The following is a 23,838-nucleotide window of genomic DNA, read 5'->3' on the forward strand; positions in this document are numbered from 1 at the left end:
TTAGTCTATGTCTATTTAGACTATGGACTCGTTTAAAGCCAGATCAGAGAACCATAACACGCTCTTACGACATTACATGCTGAAAACAGCAAGCAAGTAAAACATGCCCAAGGTTATTGCAGTAATAAAATAATAAAAATGAACAAATGCAACTCCCAAATGAGTACTGGCTTTTTTCTACCTGTGAAATGGAACTGCAGCTCCCCACTTTTAACCCACACCAAATAAAGAGTCTAGGACCCTTACCACTACAACTCAACCTGAAGAATCTCTTGTAGTTCACTTTGTTGATCCCCTTTATAGATTTAAAAACCTCCATAAAATCACCCCTCCTTTTACTAGGCTTGAAGAGATTAAGCATCTTAAGTCTTTCCTCATAGCTTTTATCTTTCATACCAGGAATGTATTTGGTTGCTCTTCTTTGAACCTTCTCCAGAGTCTCTATATCTTTCTTGTAGAATAGTCCCCAGAATTGCACACAATACTCCAAGTGTGGTCTAACAAATTTATTGTATAAAGTAAGTATAACTTCCTTGGATTTATACTCAATACTTCTGGCTATATATCGCAACATCCTGTTGGCCATTATTACCGCTACAGCACACTGCCTAGAACCTGAAAGGCCTTGATCAACCACTATTCCCGAACCGTTTTTAAATTGAGCCCCCCCCCACTACTCTTTGTGTTCTACCCTGTAGCTAGTTCCAAATCCACTCAGAAATACCTCCCCAAATTCCTACTGTCTTCATTTTGCTAGCAAGTCTCTCATGCCACCATCTGAAGCTCAACCTCAACAAAACTGAGCTGCTCTTCTTCCCATGCAAGACCTCCTTACTTCGTGGGCTCTCAATCACGGTTCACTCTGCCAAGACCTTGGGGGTGGTCCTGGATGACTAACTGGACCTCAAGGAGCACATCAAGGCAACATCACGGTCCTGCAGATTCCTTCTGTACAACATCAGAAGGATTCGACCATACCTGACGACGCACTCCACCCAGCTGCTCGTCCAGGCTACGGTGACCTCTCGCCTTGATTACTGCAACTCTCTCCTTGCAAGCCTGCCAGCTTGTGCCACACAGCCACTACAGATGATTCAGAATGCCGCTGCCCGACTCATCTACAACCTTCCCAAATTCTCCCACATCACTCCTCTGCTGCGTTCACTCCACTGGCTACCGGTCGCTGCCAGGATCCGGTTCAAAGCTCTGACCCTTGCCTACACTGCTGCCAACAGGACAGCCCCCATCTACTTGCAGGACATGACACGATTCTATGTGCCTGCTCGACCACTCCACTCTGCGGCAGCAGGGCGCCTTGTAACCCCTCCCACCTGCCCAAAGGGATCACAGAGCTTCTCCACCCTAGCTCCCCAGTGGTGGAACAAACTCCCCGTCCCTCTCTGAACCTGCCCCTCACTACCCATCTTCCGCCGTGGCCTGAAGACTCATCTCTTCAGACTATACCTAGACTAACCACCACCACGCTGTATATTTCACTCTAAATCCCCCCCCCCCCCTTTTTCATGACACGTTACATGTTGCCCCATCCCAGCACTTTTTGGTAATTTGTATTTGTCCTAATACTGCAGCTTATTCTTCTGCCTAGTTGGCTTTGCAGAGGTTAGGTCTGAATAGTGTTCACTGTGTGAACTAAACAGTGTCTTGGCTAGAAATAACTACAAAATAAGTCTTGTACCTTACAGAACCTGTGTTTAGAAGTTGTCTATGACCATGAAATTCACTTTTTGTACATCGCTTTGGATAAAAGTGTCTGCCAAATAATTGTAATGTAATGTAATGTGGTACCTTACCAAATGCCTTTCAGAAATTTAGGTATACAATATTGTGGTGTGGGGATGGCTGGTTTAAGCAGCCACACCTGCCCTGGGTCAAGCTAATTAGACCTGGCTAGTTTATGAATTAGATAATTGGCCAGGCTAATTGGGCCCAGGAACAGGGGTGGCTGCACCTGTGGTTAGTGAGGTAATCAGTGCGCACAGGTTAAATCTGCCATCCCCACCCACACAAGGGAAACCTCTGTCATGACAGTTTTAACATCTGCTTCTTGGCGGTAACATCTTGCCAACCTTGAAAATAAACCTGGACTGTTTGAACATCATCTCCCTGTGTCTCTGGGCTGGAGGGCCCCTAGGAAAGCCACTTCGGTGGCCTGTGGCAGGCTTGTTTGCCACAGTGGCGCCCAACGTGGGGCTGCTCCGGCACAGGAAAGAGGCACAGGAGGGCCAGCCAGGAAGCACACTGGAGGAGGGGCAGCTGAGGTGTTCCTGACAGGGCTTCGGCCAGGCCTGGCCTCAGTTTGGCGTTGGGGGTATGTGGTGTGGGGATGGCTGGTTTAAGCAGCCACACCTGCCCTGGGTCAAGCTAATTAGACCTGGCTAGTTAGATAATTGGTTATGAATTAGATAATTGGCCAGGCTAATTGGCTTGACCCAGGGCAGGTGTGGCTGCTTAAACCAGCCATCCCCACACCACAAATATCATAAGCCTCGTGATAACCCCTAGACTGGACAACAGGGAAATATCTAAGGAACCCTAATTCAGCACACCTGACTCAACTAATTATCGGCTCAATGCAGATCTTCAGTTGTTCAATGAGGTGTGCTTTGTTAGGGTTAGAGTGAAAGCCTACAGGTAGATCTCCAGGAACAGGGATGATTATCACTGGTGTAGAAGTTTCACTTGACACCTGTGTTGGGGCTCAGGAATAAAATCAAAATTTGGATGGCAGGCATGCCATCCCTCCAAGTTAGCTATAGCTTACCGGGGCAGCAGGCCCCATACCTATGCAGCACTGAGAGTAAGGCACTTTTCAGGGTTTCCAACATAATTAACCACAAATTCTCAGCCCTAAAGAACATTAAGTTCTGAACTTTATGACTTACGTAAGCACACAGAATTCAGACAATAAAGCCCCAAACTTTGGTTATTTTGTGTTTGCCCTTTCTCCCTGCATTTTAAATAAATGTTAGCTAGGCCCAGGGGTTAAATTGGGGGTGGACGCAGGTGGACGGCGTCCACCCACCTTTGGTAAATAAATAAATAATTTTGACCGGCAGTTTTACAAATAACTATGACAATCCAGTCCATTTTTCGTATGCTCCAGTCCATATGTTCCCTCTAGCCAGTTACTCGCTCAACCAATAAAAAATCAGAAGAAAAAAACTTTGTATAGACAGGCACAGAAAGAAAAATATTGTTGATTGTCTTGATTGTTCGGAAGCAAACACTGTAGGTAATTTCATTAACATGTAATTTCCTCTATGCAACATTTTAAAGAGAGATTAATAAACAACCCCCACGAACGCCGGCTATTATTAACAGCAACCTTGATTGAGCAAAATCAGCAGGTTGCTGGTCAGCAGCTAAGCTAGGATTGAATATTTAACATTTTATTCAGCGGCGACTGGTGAGCTGAAAATTGGTGGGGCGCAAACTTTCCTTTAAACTAATCATTGATCTCAACCAGTTTTCATTAGTTATTTCCCTTTATTATCAAACGTGCCACGATCAGACTAATCAAATGGCAAATAGCCTAACACCCAGCGTCTTCATACTGATTTAGGGGGATTAAATCATAAATTCAATTTATCCGTTAAAAATCCGTTTTGATCACCAAGTAGTCTGCACTTAACAAACAAGATAAACCAGTCTGTTATCTACCGTGTTAGCTTTCAGAATAACCAGCAAAAACAAAACCTGCACTTCAATTTTGTTTACAATCTACACATTGCAGATATTTGCCATGAATACGAGTGCGGAGAAAGAAGTGCATGCATCCGCAAATAATGTTGATTAAAAACGTGCACAATTTCGTACTGCAAATGAAAATAAATGTAGGATATAAGGCCTAGGCTACTCACTAAAACTGCCTATTTGGGGAGAGCTGGCTATATATGATAGTATTGAGCAGCGTATTTTGTGGATTAATTGTATTGATACTCAAGGAAAATCACGGGAAGTTTCTGCCACTGCTTAGTGAGTAAAACGGATTTTTCTAAATTGCATTTAGGCTATCATTTAATCTCCCTAACGCAATGCGAAGAAGCTGTGTGTCCCTTTCCAACCGATTAGTCAGATCGTTTGCATGCTTGTATGCACACAATACATTAAAGATACAACTATTTTGATCTGAGACATTCATATTCATTGGTTTGTACCTTTTTTCACCCACCTCCCACCGGATCTCAGGGTCCACCCACCTCCCAAGTCCCAAAAAAACCTGGCTAGGCCTATAGATCACCTACTAACATACAAAGAATTTGTAGATCTATTGTGTATACAATAACCCATTAAAAACACTTACACTAATCTGTTTAAAAATCTGATAAACTCTTTCAATTACATTACATTATTACATTACAGGCATTTGGCAGACGCTCTTATCCAGAGCGACGTACAACAAAGTGTATAACCATAACCAGGAACAAGTATGACGAAACCCCTAGAGAGAAGTACCGGTCCAAGTGCAGGGAACAACCGCATAGTTCAACTTGGACCCTGAAGGTTAAACTGATTAACACTAACACAACGAGAAAAGCAACAACGCAATCTATGGAAAAAATACAAGCAGTAGTTAAGACAGTTAATGCACCTAAGTCACCTACGAAACAGCTGCCTAGTTACAACCCTAAGCTTACAGTCATTTACAGGGGGGTAGGGAGGGATGGGGAGAGGTGCAGCCTGAAGAGGTGAGTCTTCAGTCGTCGTTTGATTAATATGTAGTTCATGGCAAAGTAAAAATGACTGAATCCACACCTGTGTTTCTTTGAGAAAAAATGTATGTGAGTTTGCTTGTGTGTATGTGTATTCACGTCTCTCTAGATATACTTATGGTTCATCCATTTACATGCATTATCATTATTAGTATCAGTTACTCATAACAAACTCAGTACAAAAACAAATGATACCTCAACAAAAACATGTTTTCAATGTGTAAATATGTAAGTTACTCATGCAAACAAAGCACTGTTTATTAGTCATTAATTAAAGCTTGCAAAATCTAGGCCTGCCCTTAAAAGTATTGATATAAAAAGTTACAAGTTACAACAAACAATATTGGCTATCTTAGCTCACACACACTCTCTATTCCAAAGTAATGCTACCCAGTGTTTCCTAAATTATTTAATGTAACTTGGCCCTGTGTTTTTTCATGATACCTAATGTGTATCATTATGTGTAACATCAGCATGTGCAGAAAAAAAAAACCCTGCTTACACACATTATTGAGCGTTTTATTTTACTGTTTCAATTATTCCACACCTCTGTTACAATCATAATGAATAGGTGGTATAACTACAACATCGGACTGTATGTGCTTTGATTTATATTGCATCCGACTTCAGTATTTTTTATGAATGTCATTAAAACGGCTAATGACTACTTACCTCAAAGCTGTTTGAAATAAAATTTCATCCTGCTATACTAGGCCTACATATTTTTGAGTAAGTTAGCTAAATCCAACAACTGTTATATTCATAGACACTATCCCCTTAGTGTATTAAACATGGACCTTGCAAAATATAGGCCTAGTAGCGCCAGAGGCTATTGGAGTAATACATTTTTTTTTAATTTTTTCATTAGCATTTCTCACTGGCATTTTACTGTACTACAGTGGAACAGCAGCTCCCGACTTCCACCAAATTAACACTTGTATCCTCATATGCAGGTGAAATAGTCTGGTACACTTATACTAACGAAGACACCCATATCCCAACGTGCAGGTGGAATAAAGCGGTACAATTATACAATTCCATATTGTTTTTTCACATCTTGAACAAACATTTCTGTTATAGATTTCTAATGGGACACTCGTACGACCACCAGCATTCGAATGACCTCGTATGACAACCAGCATTCGAAACCAACACTGAAGTACTTCGGCAAAATGTAAGATGAAGTAAAATCAAGAATTCGCAAACTTATCGAAATGGCACGATTCAGACATGCGGCGTGAGGCTTTGGCAAGCAAATATATCGATACATGATTTATTTTTTTCTCCATATGCAGACCAAGAGACAACATAGGCTACATTACACTATGGAAACGCTGTCAGTCACGTGACTGTATCCCTACCTGATTACAGTGAATACCTGGTGATTCCAGCCGGCACTTACCTAATGTGTGTAAGTTTGGAAGTATAATGATCAGAATGAAAGCAGAGGCCAGAGAACCCTCCTTCATTGTGTCGCTAAAATTATAAAAACATTATCACTAAAATAATAGAAAGATCTAATGAAGTAGCCTAGGCTAATTCCCAAAGACTCGACCGCCAGGACTAAGAACTGGTTTCGACTAGCATTTACTTCCTTGTCACCCTAGGAACAATCGGTAATACCGAAGAGATTAGAATACCAAGAGGCGACACTCCTCCATTGGTTGTGCAATGTAACATCTACGCCCAGCTGCTGAGCCGGGCCGCCGTCATTTTGGGGTGAAAGTTTTTTTCTTCTTCTTATTTTGGGGTGAAAGTTGATTGTTTACGTTGCTGTGCTATGACCGCAAACTGTACTGCGCGGTTGGATTCTAGCGGTCAGTGTCATACGCTCACCTTTTCATGTTGACACTTGAGTTTATTAAATAATAAATCATCAGTAATTCCCACTATTACGATCTTACTTTTATGACATTGCAATTATTGAACAACGGACTGGGCAGGAGAAACAGATCTAGAAAATCACCCAATTAGTAAGGTGACCAGATTTCTTAAGCGCCATGTCCACAGCCCCATAGAACAAAATCGGGGAGTTTTTTTTGCCGCTGCTGTAAAGTTAACGTTAAGTCTTGCTGAAAATAAAAATGCATCGCCAATTTGCAATTTATTCACCGAACTCTATATGCAGGTAATGGCAAGAGCAGAGTTTGATCTCAGCTGAAACGTGTAACTGCTCAGAATATTTACTTTGCCGGTTGTCACTTTAAGAGTAAAACGAATACATTTAGTAGCCTAGGCTATCATCATCACAGTACGAGTCTATGTAATACATTTTCAGTGGAAACGTGAGTCTAAATACAAATAAGTGTAATTTTGTTATCATTCATATCATATTCATAAAATGTCATATTTTTGCTGTCGTACCTATTATCCAAAGTTCTTGAGAGAAACGACAGTAGGCTATTTGTATTGACTCGTTTCATCAGGCAGAACATGAGCAGGGTCTCTTTAAGACTTATTATTAATGGCGGCACTGCTACGCGAGCGCGCTCTTCAGGCGGTTACAGAAAGATTACCTGAGTGTCGCCTCTTGGTATTCGAATCTCTTTGGTGATACTATGTTTAATCGGAAGTAGCCTATTATGGTTCGTAGTACAGTACGTCATATGCAAGACTGGTATTCGTTGGTTATTTAAAGCGTGGAGTGGGTGTTTTGACTAACAACAATGTACACCTGGACGACGAAATAAACGTTGATGTTGCAGAATACAATACATACGTTGTATGTTTATTATTAAAAAACTTACATTTAGTATAGGCAGGCGCTGTTGTGGTAGGCTATAGTTAGGACCAAAATAGCCTACAATAACATTTTATTGTTATTGTCCCAGCAATTTTATCCGAGGTTTTTACTTTTTACTGAAGACAGCCTTAACCATTATCAGTATAAATGAAGCATTCGCACAATGTCGGTTTGATCAATGTTTAAATAAATCATAGAGCAATTTGGTATGCTTTCACTTTTAGTTTATAGAGATTGGTTTACAAAATGCATCACAGAGTGCATAATATGCAGATTAAAGGTAGAATATCGAAACAAGACTCTTAATTTACCAGGCTAGAGTTACCATTGCCAAGAAAGCAAATGGAGAGACATTATAAAACAGTCCACACAAACTACAATGAAGACTTTCCACCCATGAGTGGATGAGAATGAAAGAAAAAACTGAAACAACGAAACACTCAACAGGAACTGAAATAACTGTGGTAATTTAAAGATATCAGTTATCAAGGAATATAATCACAAGATGTTGGGACATGATGGGGAGTAATTTGATGGCTCAGTTGCAAAGAGACATCAACAGTTTTGCCTTATTCTCACAGCAATTTGATGAATCCACAGAAGCAACTGACATGTCATAGTTATTTATTTTAATTGGAATAGTATTTGAAAATATGGCCACAGAAGAGGAGCTTCTCATAATCATTCAGTTGAAAGGAAAAACTTGTGGTGAAGACTTTTACCATGCATTCAAAGACTTTATTCAAAGCGGCAGTTTGCTAATCCACAGTTTTCACTGTAGTTAGAGAAAATAGTTTGCCTATAGTTGCATTTAGTACCTCATGTAGTTGTGGTGCAGTTTTACAACAGTTTCTTTGCTAGAAAACACAAGATATTGGTCTTCTGCCTTTTAGTCCTCCTGGTCTTCTGTTAGCATTGCTGCTCACCAGCTCTTGGGTGTGTACTGAACACTGCACTTGGAAATCTTAGGCCTGCTGGGAGTAATCGACTGTATAAACTTTTAAGTTTTTAAGAAATGCTTCTGACTTGTGACTTAGCCTTGTAGTCACTACATTCTTTTTTTATGGTCCACATGAGGCATTGTTGTGGAGTGGCTACAGAACTGAACTAAGTACCATGTCACATTTAAGAGGACATGGAATCTCCCATGATGTGCAGTCAACTTACTCCATGGATACTCTGAGATACATCTTCGAAACAAGGGGCTGTGAAATAGGCATGGGCCCTGATAATTCATCCTGACATCTTTTTTCTTGCCAGACATGGACTTCTGCTCACTCTCTACATTCCTATTCCTATAACCTTACAGAACTTGTGTCTACTCTCAATGGTACTCTCATTTATGTACAAACTGAATCGAGATTTCTTCCTTGCAATTCTTCCATAGAGACCAGATTCAGTCAACTAGCAACAACAGATGAAGTTTTGATTAATTACTAAATAAACATTCACTTCTTTCAGAAAATTTAAAACATTAATAAAGGACTCTTACTCAGTATGAAAGCTGTAAGGGCAGATACAGGTCATTAAAAAAAAAGTACTTCAGCAGGGACTTTTCAAGGGTGCCCGGGAACTTTTTACATACTCTCTAAGACTGCTTCCCCGTTCAAGTGTTTAGAAATCAATGTTCTGTGCTCTGAACGTTTGTGTCGGGCTGTGCGTGCTGCGGCAGGCTGCATGTTGCTGCCTCGGAGATCTGAGCACAATGGGACATCATGCTTCTGATCCCCTGCTGGTCCCTCTGCCTGCCAGGAAACAAAAGGGGCCCCGGGCTCCGAACCGAGCTCATACACTTGCAAAGCACTGCCAGTCGGCTGAAGGCCAGCGGCTGGGTGGTGCGCAACAAAGGCGTTGTGAGCCAGTGTCTCATCCTGCAGAGACAGTGGCGCTTCTACCCAGTGGGGTGCCAGTGTAGGAAAGTTTTTTTTTTTTGGAGTTGGAGGAGCTGAGGCTCAGGGCTGGCGAAAGGAGAGTCTGCTCTTTTTGTGCTACAATGTACCGCTGCTCCATGTCTCACATAGGAGCTGGACGGGCCTAAAATGATTGTTGGAAAACTTGCAGAGAACTTGGGCAGTGAGCCACTGCAGCCTAATCAAGTCTAATATACATTATGGTTTAACTCTGACTTGACTCTTTTGGTAGCCATTAAGAGTTTCCACGTAATCCAACATGTGCTCGATGAAATGACATAATGCAATTTGCAGAATACATTGTGTTATGTGCCAAGTCCTTAGGTGCTGGGATGATTGCTCTTGCTAGTGTCTAGTGTAGTGTCAGTGACTAGTTTCTACAAGACATTGTTTAGTATGACATTGTGCTAGAATTACATTGATTGCCATTGAGTGAGTTACCGAATCCATTTAATGAGCGGTCTTAAAAATAACCAAGAACAAAATCACTGTTGAACAGAATAATATAACAATCCAAGGAGAAATACAATGTCAAAGTCAGGGTCACTGTGGCAAAAGCACACACTGGACAGAAGATGATGGTAACTTTGGTAACACCAGTATTTTTTCTTGCCAGTAGCTGTATTGATAAAGGATTATTGGTGTGCTTGTGCGTCAATGATTTCTGCAAATAACGTAGTTAACTCTTCTCACTCACCCGTAGCTGAGATTTATACATTACTTTCCTGATGAACAGCAATTGCTCAGGGCCAAGTCACGTGGGAAAACAGGTAGCATTGTTTTGGAATTGTGTTTGTGTGAAAAGTAATTGTGAAAATTTAGTTGTAACATAGCAGCCTTGTTGCATCAGTTTTTTTATACAGAACAGACAGATGTTTCTTACAGATGCGTAGAGTAGGCTATACATGATTGTGCCTCCTCTGTTCCTGCCTGTTCTTGCCTCCCTGTAGTTTTTGTCCTGTCTCACGTCCCTTAGTTTGGTGTGCCTGAGTGTCTCATTATTCAATTATTTTCTGTCTCGTTATTTAATCATTGTTACCACCTGCCTCTCATTATCCCTCACCTCTGTATTAATTGTGCATTATGTTCTCCTGTGTCTTGTTAGCCCCTGTCTATTTAAGTTCTTGGTTTGGCTGACTTGGGTGCTGGTTCTATGTGTTTCTGCCTGCACTCCCGCTTGTGTTTTTGACTGTGTTTCTGCCTGCATTCCCGCTTGTGTTTTTGACTGTGTGTTTCTGCCTGCATTCCCGCTTGTGTTTTTGACTGTGTTTCTGCCTGCATTCCCGCTTGTGTTTTTGACTGTGTGTTTCTGCCTGCATTCCCGCTTGTGTTTTTGACTGTGTTTCTGCCTGCTTCTGTTCTGTTGTGTGTGTTCCACCTGTCCGTATTCTGACCTGTCTGTTCTGCCCTTCCTGTGTTCTGTCCTGTGTGTTTGAGTTTGTGGTTTTGCCCCTCGCGGCCCCTTTGTTTGTTCCTGAGTTTTTTGTATTAAATTATTTGTTCAGATTTACCCCTTTGGAGTTTTGTGACTTTTTCCCACTCTGCGTTTGGGTCCATTTCCCTGAAAACCCTGACACATACACTATGCTTTGTATTGGCAAATAATATGGCTTTTTACATTGTATTCATTGAGATGCTATTAATCTGCCAATATTAAGAGGATCCTATGCTAGGGCATGTTCACACTCTTGTTTTGTCAGTATGTGAAATCATCTTCAATGCTCACTCATTTTGCTGAGCTCAACTCTCTCATACATCTCAATTACCAATTACATTAAATGATTCAGTCATAGCACGGGAAACATAAGTATATACACTGGATGTACGGTTTCTTTGGTCAATACTAGGAAGCCTCTGTTCATAATGGGTATTTTGAGGAAACTGCAACAGCTTGTGTAATCTTTGTGGAGGGAAAATCTGCGACTATGTACATGCTGTCTTCACAACAAGATTTTTGAAATGTTAAATTTGATAATGTGTTAAAGAGTAGAATTTTTAAACGTCATAGCAGAAATTACATTTGTGTTACTTTACCACAAGCAAATATGGGGGAAAAGGCTTTCTCATACACAGTTGTCCTTTTGACCAAAATAACTACAGTTTAGTGAGGAATAATATAAATATTGTGTGCTGCAGCTGAGGCTTCTGACCTACCTTGTGTTACAGTACATGCACAAAGGCAAATGTATTACATAATATACCAAAATTACTGGTCAGCAATCTAACTGGGCCTGAACAGCAATAAGTATTGATTCTCTTACATGCTGAACAACCCTGCCTTATTGTGGTTTGCATTGGCTTGAAAAGACACTTTTAAAACCATCTTACATTTAATTAGACCTGCAAATTCCAAGGTGTTTATAGTATGCAAAAGAAAACTGTTTCCTTGCACAGTGAGGTGTGTTTACTCTTCACAGGCACTATCTGCAGGGGTCAAAGATATGGCATGATACTGTGGACTGCAGGGTGCCTCATCACTCTCTCCACACTTCTGCTGTCGCGATCATTGTATGCAAAACATTACTCAAGCAGCGGGTTGCTGGCTCCCAGGTTACTGTAGTTTGGGGGAAGTGTGGCTTGACTCCGCTTGACTTTTGTTCACATGGGAAGACTCGGTTACCTTATTTTCTACCGACGCTCCTGAAGTAAATCCATGCAAGATTACCAGTTATAGAGGCTCTGTTTTTATTATTCATTAGGCCCCTTCTTCATGCACATATTGCAATTGCTGCCAGTAAATTTTACTAGTAAATTCTACACGTAGGCTATGATTGTGTATATGGCTTGATTCTTATTTTCATGAAGGGATTGTAACTTAATACATATTTACATGTGTAAGTCAAGTTTCTAATTAGGGGTCTAAGCTTGTAGCATGCTTATAGAGGTCAGTAGTATGTGTAAACCCTGTTCATTTGGTGCGAATTGGCCACATGGTGGTGCTATAACAGACATTTGAAAATGCAAACTTTTGAAGCATAGAACTCCTGGTGCAGCCACACAACGTGGTACATGTAGGTGCATCTCCCCACAAGGGACAATTTGCCTCTAGGATTTCTAAAAAGTATGCATTTTTTGTAAAATGCTTAAAAAACCTCTCCTCCAATGCTGTTTGATTTATTGGCATGCAGTTTGATCTGATTTGTCCAGGAGCTCCTTTTAAAAAGCAGAAAGTTTACAGAAAGTTTTCAAAACAAACATGGACAACAATGAAGTTTCAGTGGGCCTAACTTCTTGCAAAAATGCTTAGAATTCAAAAGCAGCTTGACATAATATGATGTAACTTGGTATTTACACTGACAGGCACAGAGACTGCAACTCGACAGTATTGGCCCAGTCAAAACACATGGTGATGTTATAGAACTCAAACAATGAAAAAAAAATCATACTTTACATTTTCATCTATGTATTGAAGCCATTAAAATATGTAAACAAACCATTAAACTTTCCAGATAATTACAAAAGTAAAACTGGTATAAAATTGATAATGCGTATTTTTTCCTATTTAGGGAATTTTGCATGGACCTCTTCTTTACTGCTTGTAATTATATATAAAATGTTTTATTAAAAACAAATTGTTATAACTTCAATAACATATTTAAAAATATTTAGTATATTTTAGGAATTAGAAAGTATACAATATTCAGTATACTGGCCTTAGAATTGTTGAAAATTCTTTCAAATGCATTTTAACTTAATTCCTCATGGCATGCATGGCTATTTCTGACATAATGTGGCTGTGGCAGGGCTCAGAGGCAGTTGGAGGACCTACTGGTTACACACCTGGATCGTGTTACGAATCAGTCCAGGACTTAAAAGTGTGCTTGTTTGCACAGCATGCGTCTGAGACCAGGAAACTCCCAGGCAGAGAGAGAGTGAGCATGGATCCAACCAGCAAAACCAGGCTGAAAAGCTGACTTGTGTTATTTTTTTTAGTTTATTTTAGTTTATATTTTTTACCCAGATCCTGGATAAGTGAAAGGAGAAGATGTTTTTCTTATTTATTGCATAATCTGTCAAGCTAATTACTAAATAAAAGACAGTGATAACCAGAATTCCAGTATCTCCCTGAGTCCAGCTCTTCTGATCCTATTTGGACTGTCATGGCATATGACAGTGGCTTAAGAGGGCAAATAATTCCTCTAAATATGAAACATGTCATAAAGAAGAATTAACCCTCCTGTTATGTTGCAGGTCAAATTGACCCTTTTTAAGGTTTGAAAATCTAGGAAAAATACTTAAGTATTTTTTCAGTATGAAACTTCTTCTACTGGCCTTAATTAGTATAATCAACATTTGAAATGAAAATGGTTCATTTCATGTATTTGCAAACCCCCCCTGCATGTTTATATCACAGAGATACTGTTCGGGTCCATTTGACCCGGCAGTGAAAGTGGAGGCTTTCTTTGCAGATGTGAGACATAAGGTATTTCCTACTCCCTCCCACCATATTTCACCCCAATCACACATACACACACACCCACATGCACACACACACACACAGACACACACACACATGTTTGTATTGCTATACTTGTGAGGACTTCCCATTGACTTACATTCATTCCGTAACCTCTAACCCTAACCCTAACCCCAACCAATACATGCCTAACCCTAAGTCCTAACCCTAAAACAGCCTCTTGAACTTGTGGGGACCAGCAAAAGGTCCCCACCTTGCGTAATTTTCCTCATCCTTCTATCCTTGTGGGGACATTTGGTTCTCACAAAGATAGTAATACATGCCGATACACACACACACACACACACACACACACACACACATTTCACCCCAATCTAACACACACAAATACACACATACATACAAACACTCTTTCTCCTTATTATCCATTATCCCTACCTCACCTGTAAAGTGCGAGAAAGTGCAGATATGCCGACTGTTGGTATTCAAGTATAGGGCCCTTCAATTGTCCAAGTTCGTCTTCACAGACACCACAGCCCTAGTGTCTCATGAGCACTCTCCATAAAAATGCCAAAATCAGCACCAGAGAGGACCAGAAACCAAGCATGATCCTAGATTACAATGCCACCGAAGGGGGGGCGGAACAACTTGAACAAAGTAACAGGGTCCTACAGCACCAAGCGAATGACTCCGCGCTGGCCTTTAGGCATCTTTTATAACATAATTGATATATCGGCCTACAATGCGTTCATCATCTGGACGGAGATTTTTCCTGAGTGGAACATGTCAAAGCTGTACAAGAGGCGCATCTTCCACGAGAAGCTGGGGAAGGCACTCATGGTACCGCATATACAACGGAGGCAGCACAAGAACCCCAGCCACTGCAGACACAGTGAGGGAGATCCAGGAGAGGGCTGCACCTAGTACACCAGTGCCTGAGGTAAGTAAAGCCGCGTTTCCACCGCAGGAACTTTACCCCGGAACTAGGAACCTTTTGAGGAACTCAGTGCGTTTCCACCGCAGGAACTAGGGTCTAAATTTAGTTCCGGGGGCTTTATTTTACCCCCAAAAAAGTTCCTGCTCGGGGGGTAGTACTTTCCGAAAGTACAGGAACCTTTTGGGTGGAGCTTGCAGCGCTGAACATTTCTGATTGGTCGAGTACTCCCAGCATTTTTTTGTGTTTATTTTCAACCGCCATGTTTAAAAATACGCAGGCGCAAACCGATTTATTTTCTTAATAACTTCAAATCAAACCTGTATGTTATGCGGCGCAGTAGCCTAGTTTTGGTTATAGCCTGCCAACGTCTTGGAATTATAACGTGTGCTCTTCTGTTCTTTTCTTGCTTTAGTATTCGTTTTATAAAATGCTAAGCATTTGTGCTGGGACAGCATATTACGTACCAAAACATTCAAACGGATTAATTCGGTTGCTGAATATTTTCTTCCGGATTTTCTTTGTTAGCCCGTTATAATTGACTCAAAACGTTTGATACAGTTATGTGAGATATGCGGTAGTTCTGCGTAATTCACATTGGTGATACAGTAAAAGCAAACTGGAAATCACCTTCCACACTTTTTGTCAGGGTAAAATAACTATTCTTTATACTTACTTATACTATCATTCTTTTTACTAATTCTAGTAATCGTCCCTTTAGCTTTTTCAGACTGCCGTAATTTTACTCTGCCATTCTTCAATTCCACAAAAAGACCAGGAAGACTATGGACTAATTTATGGTGCATGGTTTGCATCTGGAGGGCACACTTCGCTGCTCGGCTAGCAGTAACTTCGAAGGAAAGCAAACGGTGGCTGTACCACTGCTAATTTAAATTTTCACGCAAGTCCGAGTTTTCGTTCTATTCTTGTAATTTTGCGATTAGCCTATATGGAATTGACGATGAGAAAGTAATCAAACAGCAAATTGTTTACAACGTGTGTATGTTTTCTGCTGTTGTTGCCAGTTATATTGGAAATGTGAATGCATTCTGTCGCATCGGATGTCAAGACATGAAAGCGAATGTTCGCATAAAAACATAATGAATGTGTTTGAGAGGATATATAAAACAGTTACAATCTGACTATTGGCCTGTTATATCCTATTTGTTGCATAACAACGATCCAAGTTCAACTACCAACGACAGTTTTGCTTGACAGCGGTAAAATATGCCCAAACGGCTGCAGAAGAATATTTCAATTCCAGGTGATTAAATCGATAAAAATCAATAAATACAAAAGTAAGCATATATAGTCATAGTTGGTAACCCGTTGTATATAAGTGGAATAAACCCCTCCGGGCTGTCCCGGTTATTAGAAAATAATGTAGGCTTCGGTGGTAGTATGGGGTTACAGAAGAAATCATATGACAGATGGACCGACGACAACGTCGCTTTTTCATACGTCAGTGGGCTAATTTGCCTAATCTTCGCGGGACTTTAGACCGCAGTGGAAACGCAGACAACCATGGGCTGAAGGAACCTTTTAGTTCCATGAAAAGTAGTTCCTGGGACTAAAAGTTCCGGGTACTTTTGGTGGAAACGCGGCTTAAGTGTGTGTGTGTGTGTGTGCGCGCGCACGTGCATGTGTGCGTGTCAGGGGATCGGGATCAGCAAAAAGACATAGTAATCATCTCCCTCATCTTTCTAGGTTGCTGCTGGGGGAAGAAGGAAGTGGAAGAGGTGCCAGGTCTGCATGACGTCAAGATGAGCACGACATGTGCGACGTGCAAAATTCATTTGCACAAAGCATACCGTGACGACTTGTCCCTCATGTGCTGTGTAGACACACAGATACACACGCACACACACACACGCCTCGTTCATATTGCTCATCTCTTGTTCATTTTTGTTCATTTCTGGTTCTAAACATTCTAAACATTGCATAAATAAAGATTACTTTCAATAAAAATCCTTATGACTCATTTGGCTTGATTTTAAGTGAACGGGTCAATTTGACCCTGAACAGAAGAGGTGTCTCATCTCTATTTAGCAACATCACCCCATGAAAAAAAAAATGTTTAAAAATGTAAAACAAATTTTAAATTAAATGTTATATAAAACTAGTGTATTTTATATCTAGGTTTTTCCAATATACAGAAAAAAGAGTTTGAACATGTATTTTTTATGAAAAACGAGTGAATTATCCTAATGAAACCATGATCTGTGAGAGGTGAATAACACCATTGCACTAAATTTTGATGGAATTGTTAGTAATTAGGTACCCAAACAATGTTTATTAGGAGTTTTTGGTTTCTGACAACTTTTGGATGTTTAAACATGCACCGGATCACATTGACCCGGGAACATTTTTGCTGTACCTGAAAAATGAACAGAACAGGAGGGTTAACAGCTTATTAAAAGTCAGGGATTGCAGTTGTGGAGCATACACCCACATACAGTCGAGGTCCCCACCTGACCTAAAGTACAGTGTACATGCATACAAATACACATTCATAGACAACCTCCTTCGGTGCCATTTTCTGTGCTTTAAACCACATAAAACATTCTTAGCCTTTAGGAAAAGCATTTTAAAGTGATTGCACTCAGTGGCATTCAGTCATAGGCACCCAGGGGTACCATTGCACCCCCACAAACCACCATCGTACTATTTTATTTAGTTACATATTTATTAGATTTAACCAATAATAATAAGAACTTTTTTAAAAGATTCTCTGAGAATATGCATCTGTGACTTTACTTCAACAATATAAACTTTTTTTAAAATGTATGTACTGCTAGCCTCTCTGGCAAGAGTGGCTGAGTGGCACACATTGCCATATCAGCACAACCTGTCAGGGGTAACTTTTTCCTTTTTACTAGTGGGGGCACTAATAACTGAATGGGTTATCCAGTGAATGTTGTTCACTGTTATTCTAGGCAGGTCTAGCAGACATCTAGTGAAAACGCCATCAAAAGCAGTAGCTATCGCTTCTAGCCTGAAGTAGTCGGGCTAGTCTGGCTGGCTAATAGACCCACTTCATGTTTGTAAACAAAAGATGCTCCCGCAACCCTGGGGCAAAACGTGTATCACCTTGGTAGGCTATTACAATGCGGCGGGCTTGATAATCAATGATTTTATGTACCACATATCTTGTGTTTCTGGTTCTTTCTCTTTCTTCTTTGCAAAGCTGTAGAAAATGTATTGCATTAGAAGTCATATTACAACTTTTTCAGTTGTAAGCTAGCCTATCTAGCTGTATTTACGTTATATGACATATAGCTTATAATAATAACATAATAGCTTAAGTCAATTTTTGATCAGCGGGAAATTGATAACATTATTGCAAATCAACAAAGTTTGGACTGATAGGATCATACAACACCTTAACAAAGATGGAGCTTCTGACAATAATTGTGATCGCCTGTTGGAAAATTGATTGAGTGTAACTTTTGCTAATGGTAACATTTCACCAGAGTCTACATAGCTAGTTAGCCTGCCAATATAGGCTACTTAACAACAAGCAAAGGTGGAGCAGCTCAAAATAATCTTTTTAGTAAACTGTTTATATGAAATGATCTGTTGATAACGTAATGCTTAAATCATGTAGCATACTTTTCAGTTTGGCCAGAGTAGAAAAGGGGCAAGCACCACCAGCAGGAGAGTGTGTGACAGTTTGAGCCTCTAAGTTCAGTCAGATGAACGTTCATCCAATGCCCTCCTCACATAGATTTCTAAACAGGTGTTCTGGTGAATTTCCCGTGCTTAAAAGTAAAGGTAGGGTATCTGCTGAGAAATAATATTATAATGACAAATCGATGGTAACAATACATTTTGGCGTAGTATTTTGAGAATTCCAATTGCATTGCAACATAAAATCTTCAGAATAACAGAGGGCATCATTCTTATACAGTTCTGGTCACCATTATTGGCACCCATGAAATTTCAGTACATCACGTAGAATATCTCCTGAAAAAAAGGAATCTAGTGCTTTGGTCGATAGACACTCATGTTTGGTACAGAACAGCAAATGATGAAACAATAACAATTTAAAAAAACAATAGGAGGAAAAAACTATAAAAACTGAAAGATTGCCATGACACTGGTATTGGCACCCTTCAAATCAGTTTGAAAAAAATAAATACATTTGACTCACCTGTGATAAATTAGAAATTAGACTCACCTGTGATAAATTGTCAGTGCCCACATGATTTGAATTAGCCAATGAATAATGACTTTAATGCTTAAAAAAGCCACTTGTTATTCCCTGTTCTGTTTTCACAATGGTGAAGACGAGGTAGCTGTCTGAGAGCATCAGAAGTGCTATTATCACCAAACACGAGACCTCTAAAGGGTACAAGGCCATCTCCAAAGACCTTGTTATCCCTGTTTCAACAGTGCGCAATGTTATTAATAAGTTTGCTAAGCATGCAACTGTCAAGAACCTTCCTGGACATGGGGGAAGAGGAAAATCGATGAGAGAAATCTTCGGAGGTTGGTGCGAACTGTGGAAAAAACACCAGGTGAAACGACCAAAGAGCTGAAGGCTGACCTGGATTAATCTGGAGTCATGATTTCAACGTGTACCATATGCCGCACACTAAACCAAGAAGGGCTTTATCTATCTGCTGCTGTAACATCCAAATTTCCCCACCTGGGGATTAATAAAGTCTATCTAAATAAATGGGCGAAGGCCAAGGAGGACCCCACTGCTGAAAAAAAGACATAAAAAGGAATGACTGATCTTTGCCAAAGAGTACCTAGACAAACCACAAACCTTCTGGGCAAATGTTCCGTGGACAGACAAAACCAAAATAGAGCTTTTTGGCAATGCACACCAGTGATTTGTTTATAGACGACAAAATTAAGCTTATAAGGAAAAGAACACCCTACCTACAGTTAAGCATGGTGGAGGATCCATAATGCTGTGGGGCTGCTTTGCTGCCTCTGGTACTGGAGACCTTGACCGTATCGGATGAAATCAGAGGATTACCAAGGAATTTTAGAGCAAAATGTGCTACCCAGTGTAAGAAAACTAGGTTTGGGTCGAAGATCATGGGTTCTCCAGCATGATAAAGACCCAAAGCACACATCCAAGAGCACTCCAAGAGAAAAATTTTACTGTTTTAAACTGGCCAGCAATGAGGCCTGATTTCAATCCTATTGAAAATCTTTGGAGAGAGCTGAAATCTGCCATTGGGGAAAGGAATCCTGCAATCATTCAAGAGCTTGAACAAATGGCAAAGGAAGAGTGGGAGAAACTACCAGCTGACAGGTGCAAGAAGCTTATAGATGGCTACAAGAAGCGTCTGGAGGCAGTCATCGTTGCCAAAGGGTGTGCAACCAAATATTAAGGAAGGGTGCCTTTATGATTGTCCAGGTCATATTTTCTATTTCTTCTTTGAAATTACTACATGCAAGTTGAAAAATAATGTTTTTTTGTTGAATTACATCCTATTAAAATATTCTGAAGATTCAAACTTGGTACATTTCCATTTATTTCTGAAGATATTGTACAGGTTATACAAAAAATTCAAGGGTGCCAATAATGGTGACCAGAACTGTACACAGATAGTCATAGCATCATGATTTACCAATTTACATTCCCTACCGTACCGTATCTGGTTAATTTAAAATTCTTTATGAGAAATTCCGACATTATTTTAAAACCAAGAAATCATTTTAACATGCCAAACTTTAATTTGAAATCAGTAGCCTACATGCAAAGTACCGGGGAATGTGCAAGAGAAATGGACGCTGAATTCAGCAGCACAACAGGACCTTGGTAAGTTAAGAATCATTGTTTTTATTGCTACCAACAATCATAAATTCCCCGTCCCCACCCAGCATTCACTAATCTCTTTGGCATTCTCATGACAGGCAGATTTTTAAATCCTGCACACACCCCTAGTTTCACTTGTTAGAAAAGTATGATTGTCATTTAAGAGAATTCACAATAAAAACAACTGTTATTTTGCACATATTACATAACAAAATGAGAGCAATTAATACATTTGTTATATATGCAACTGCACAAAAAGTTTACAGATAATTCATCCCCTGAAAATGTGTCAGAACCCCTTGTCACCACACCCTTGCCATCCCCTTACCCTAGGGTATGGAGCCGACACAGTTGGTAAATCATTTACCACAAAGGCTGACTAGTTAAATGCCATCACTGTCCGTTACTGGGGGCCTGGGTCACATTTGAACTCTTCACAAGCTCATTTTCTGAAGTGTCTTGGTTGCAGTCAGGGGCCAGAGAATGGACTACAAGGGTCAGAAGAGCATGCCCTTTGACCTCCAGCCATCACTTCATCTGTCAGGTCATTAAGCAGTCCCCATGGGTCAGCATGGGAAGTAAGTCATACAGATAGCTGAAATGCTACAACGCGTCCTGCAATGCCAAGCAGTGGTCCAATGTTTATCTCCTTCTCACTTGTGGCCCACCCTCTTTTTCACATCACATACCGAAAGGGGGGTTGGGGTGGGCGGGTGCTCTTTGTGAAAGATCAAAAGCTGAGTAAAGAGACATGGGCATTCATTGTTCAGTTTTATTCTTAAGACAAAAGCCAGCCATGCATCAATTTAGCCGGCATTCAATAGAGGGAAAAACTGAATGTGAAAACAGAATACTAATTCATTCGGTTAATGTATTGGATGATGGAAGTGGCATGGAGAACATATTTCCTGGAGATCAGGCTTTCAAATTGCACATGCAGAGCACTTTCATCTTTTAGTCATTGGCATATAAGACCTGAAATCCAAAAACTTGGATTATGCCTTAAAATGAACAAAGAGACAGTTATTTAGAGCTTTTATCATGCTTTTATTGTTATTGAAACCAGCATTGAATAACTTTCTGGATGTAAGAGCCTTACATTTGGAACAGACTCACAATATGTCATTCTTACCTGGACTAAAAGCTGTAATTCTAACCCTTCGTCAATTTGCTGCCAATTCCCCTCTAAAGATTCAAACAGAGGTTCAGAGGTGTACATCACTCTTTCCCACCATCATCCAATTAATGAGTTCACCTTTTAACTCCAGGAGAGGAACTGTGCCCGGCTGCATCACTTGATTTACACAGCTTGTCAAAACAAAGAAAGTGTTTTTGTTCCTAATACCAATTCCTGACAACTCGTATATGCTTTGAGCGGAAACAACATTCCAAAATCTACTGTTGAAATGAAACTAATTTCAATATTCAAACCATTTAAAATATGATTTGAAAAATGTAAACAAAAAGTTCATGCATATGAAGGTTACCAAATGAGCCAAGTCAGAATGTCTGATAAAACTGTTGTATAACGGAACACTGTATAACTGCTAGAAAGGTTGTGATTAAATGAGCCATACCAATTTGTTGTGATGCATTTGTTTTTGATGAAGCAAAGCAGTTTTTTTTGGAGATGCCAATTAATAATAATGATTAAAAATAATAATAATAATAATAATATATTTTTATTTCTTCATACACTTGGGGTAAATTTGGCTTTTCAATTGGCTTAATGTTACAAATCTGGCCATAGGGATAATGTCCTTGTAGCACCACATTTGACAGTTATAAATTGTTCATCTATCAGTATATCTTTCTAGAATTTTGGAGAGGAGTCTTGGCACAGGTCTCGTAAGCGTATATCGGAGAAATTTTTCTTTTTCTCTGATGTGAAAGACTGCCATTGGTTAGATGGTTACTTTGATTATGTATAATGCCTAATGGTGGGAGCTGAAGGGAGACTGTATACCATGTCGAATTGGCCTTTCTGCTCGGGGTCGAGACACTCTGTCTGGTCCATGTTTTCTTCAGAATTGTTCCCATTTGGTCACACAGTGTAATGGCCAGCTTAACAACAATCACCTAACCGAGCAGGCCAGCCATATGAATGCTATGGGGTGCCATATTGAAGCATGTCATTAAAAGTATCTGCTGGGCTAGAGACCGCTCTGTCGGTCTTTTACTCTTATACAGGGCTTTGTTTTTATCATTTCACCATCTAATATTTGCTGAGTTTTGCATTTAAAAACAGGTCTGGCAAAGCCTACACAGCCAATGTAAAGACATAGTGACTTAATTAACTCTCAACATGACATTCACTCACACTTTGCAACTGCAGTGCATTTCTGCTACAAAATGTGAGAAAAATCAAATACAATAGTACAATGGCTATGTGCAGTATTACTTGTTATTGTAAGGTCTGTCAATGTATTATTACCACTGGAGTAAACTAGGAATAGCAAACAAAGTTGAAACAGGCCTAGTAAACACTGCATGTAATGAGAAGCACTATGATATGATATGCATATAAAATGGTTGTCAGTATAGATTTTTGTATATGGTTTTAGTTCATAGCATATGTGACTGAAATAATATAAAATAATACCTTGTTCAGCCTTCATTAAGGACCTTATATATAGTTTATGGCAAAGTTCAATGGCACATTTCATGTAAAGCGATGTGTACAGTATCTGTCACAACAAAAAACCCCTTCAGGAAATTTGAGTGTGAGAATCAACTGAGATTGACAAATGCCGATGAGGGCCCTGTGTCCTGCTTATGGTCAGATCAGACCTGACACCACCCCCCACCCCGACATGGTGGGAAAATATGCTAGTCCACCGACCCATGACGGATTCATGTTGATTCCCCCAGTGATAGACTGATACCAGTGCATTTGATTGACACTCAATTCATGCCTATTGACAAAGCACAGCCTGTCAACCCAATGACAGGCACTCTGGGCAGCCACGTCTGGCCAAGCCACCTTCACCTCTTACTCAAACCCCCACAGACCTAACCCCAACAGCTTGGAGTGAGGCTGACGCTTCTTGGATGAGTCCTCAGGTCATTATAGCCTCTGGTCATCTGGATTTCTTCGACCTCAAAAGTATCAAACATTTAGGTAAGAAAATCACAGGGGTGCTGGGTTCACATGGTGCCTGTGGACCTCACACAGGGTAGCCTTTATCTTAAATTCCACCCTCACCTAAATTTGCTTTGATTCTGTAACGTGGCAGTATACATCTTGGGAACAGACCAAAAGGAATGACAATATGCAGGTATTCCCAATATTCATTGCAAGCCCCATCTGCAGCCCCTAATG

At 40.2% G+C, this 23,838-nt stretch overlaps 1 protein-coding gene across 1 annotated transcript in view; it reads right to left on the minus strand.

The window, feature by feature from the left end:
- Nucleotides 1-6,345, minus strand: part of ifngr1 (interferon gamma receptor 1) — a 167,789-nt gene extending 161,444 nt beyond the window's left edge. Inside the window, exon 1 of the transcript XR_010328293.1 lies at nt 6,136-6,345. The gene's annotated coding sequence lies outside the window, so the exon portion shown is untranslated. The remainder of the gene's footprint in view (nt 1-6,135) is intronic.
- Between the last annotated feature and the right edge of the window lie 17,493 nt (nt 6,346-23,838).

This window comes from Anguilla rostrata, chromosome 2 (assembly GCF_018555375.3).
Source record: "Anguilla rostrata isolate EN2019 chromosome 2, ASM1855537v3, whole genome shotgun sequence".
Classification (NCBI taxonomy): Eukaryota; Metazoa; Chordata; class Actinopteri; order Anguilliformes; family Anguillidae; genus Anguilla; species Anguilla rostrata.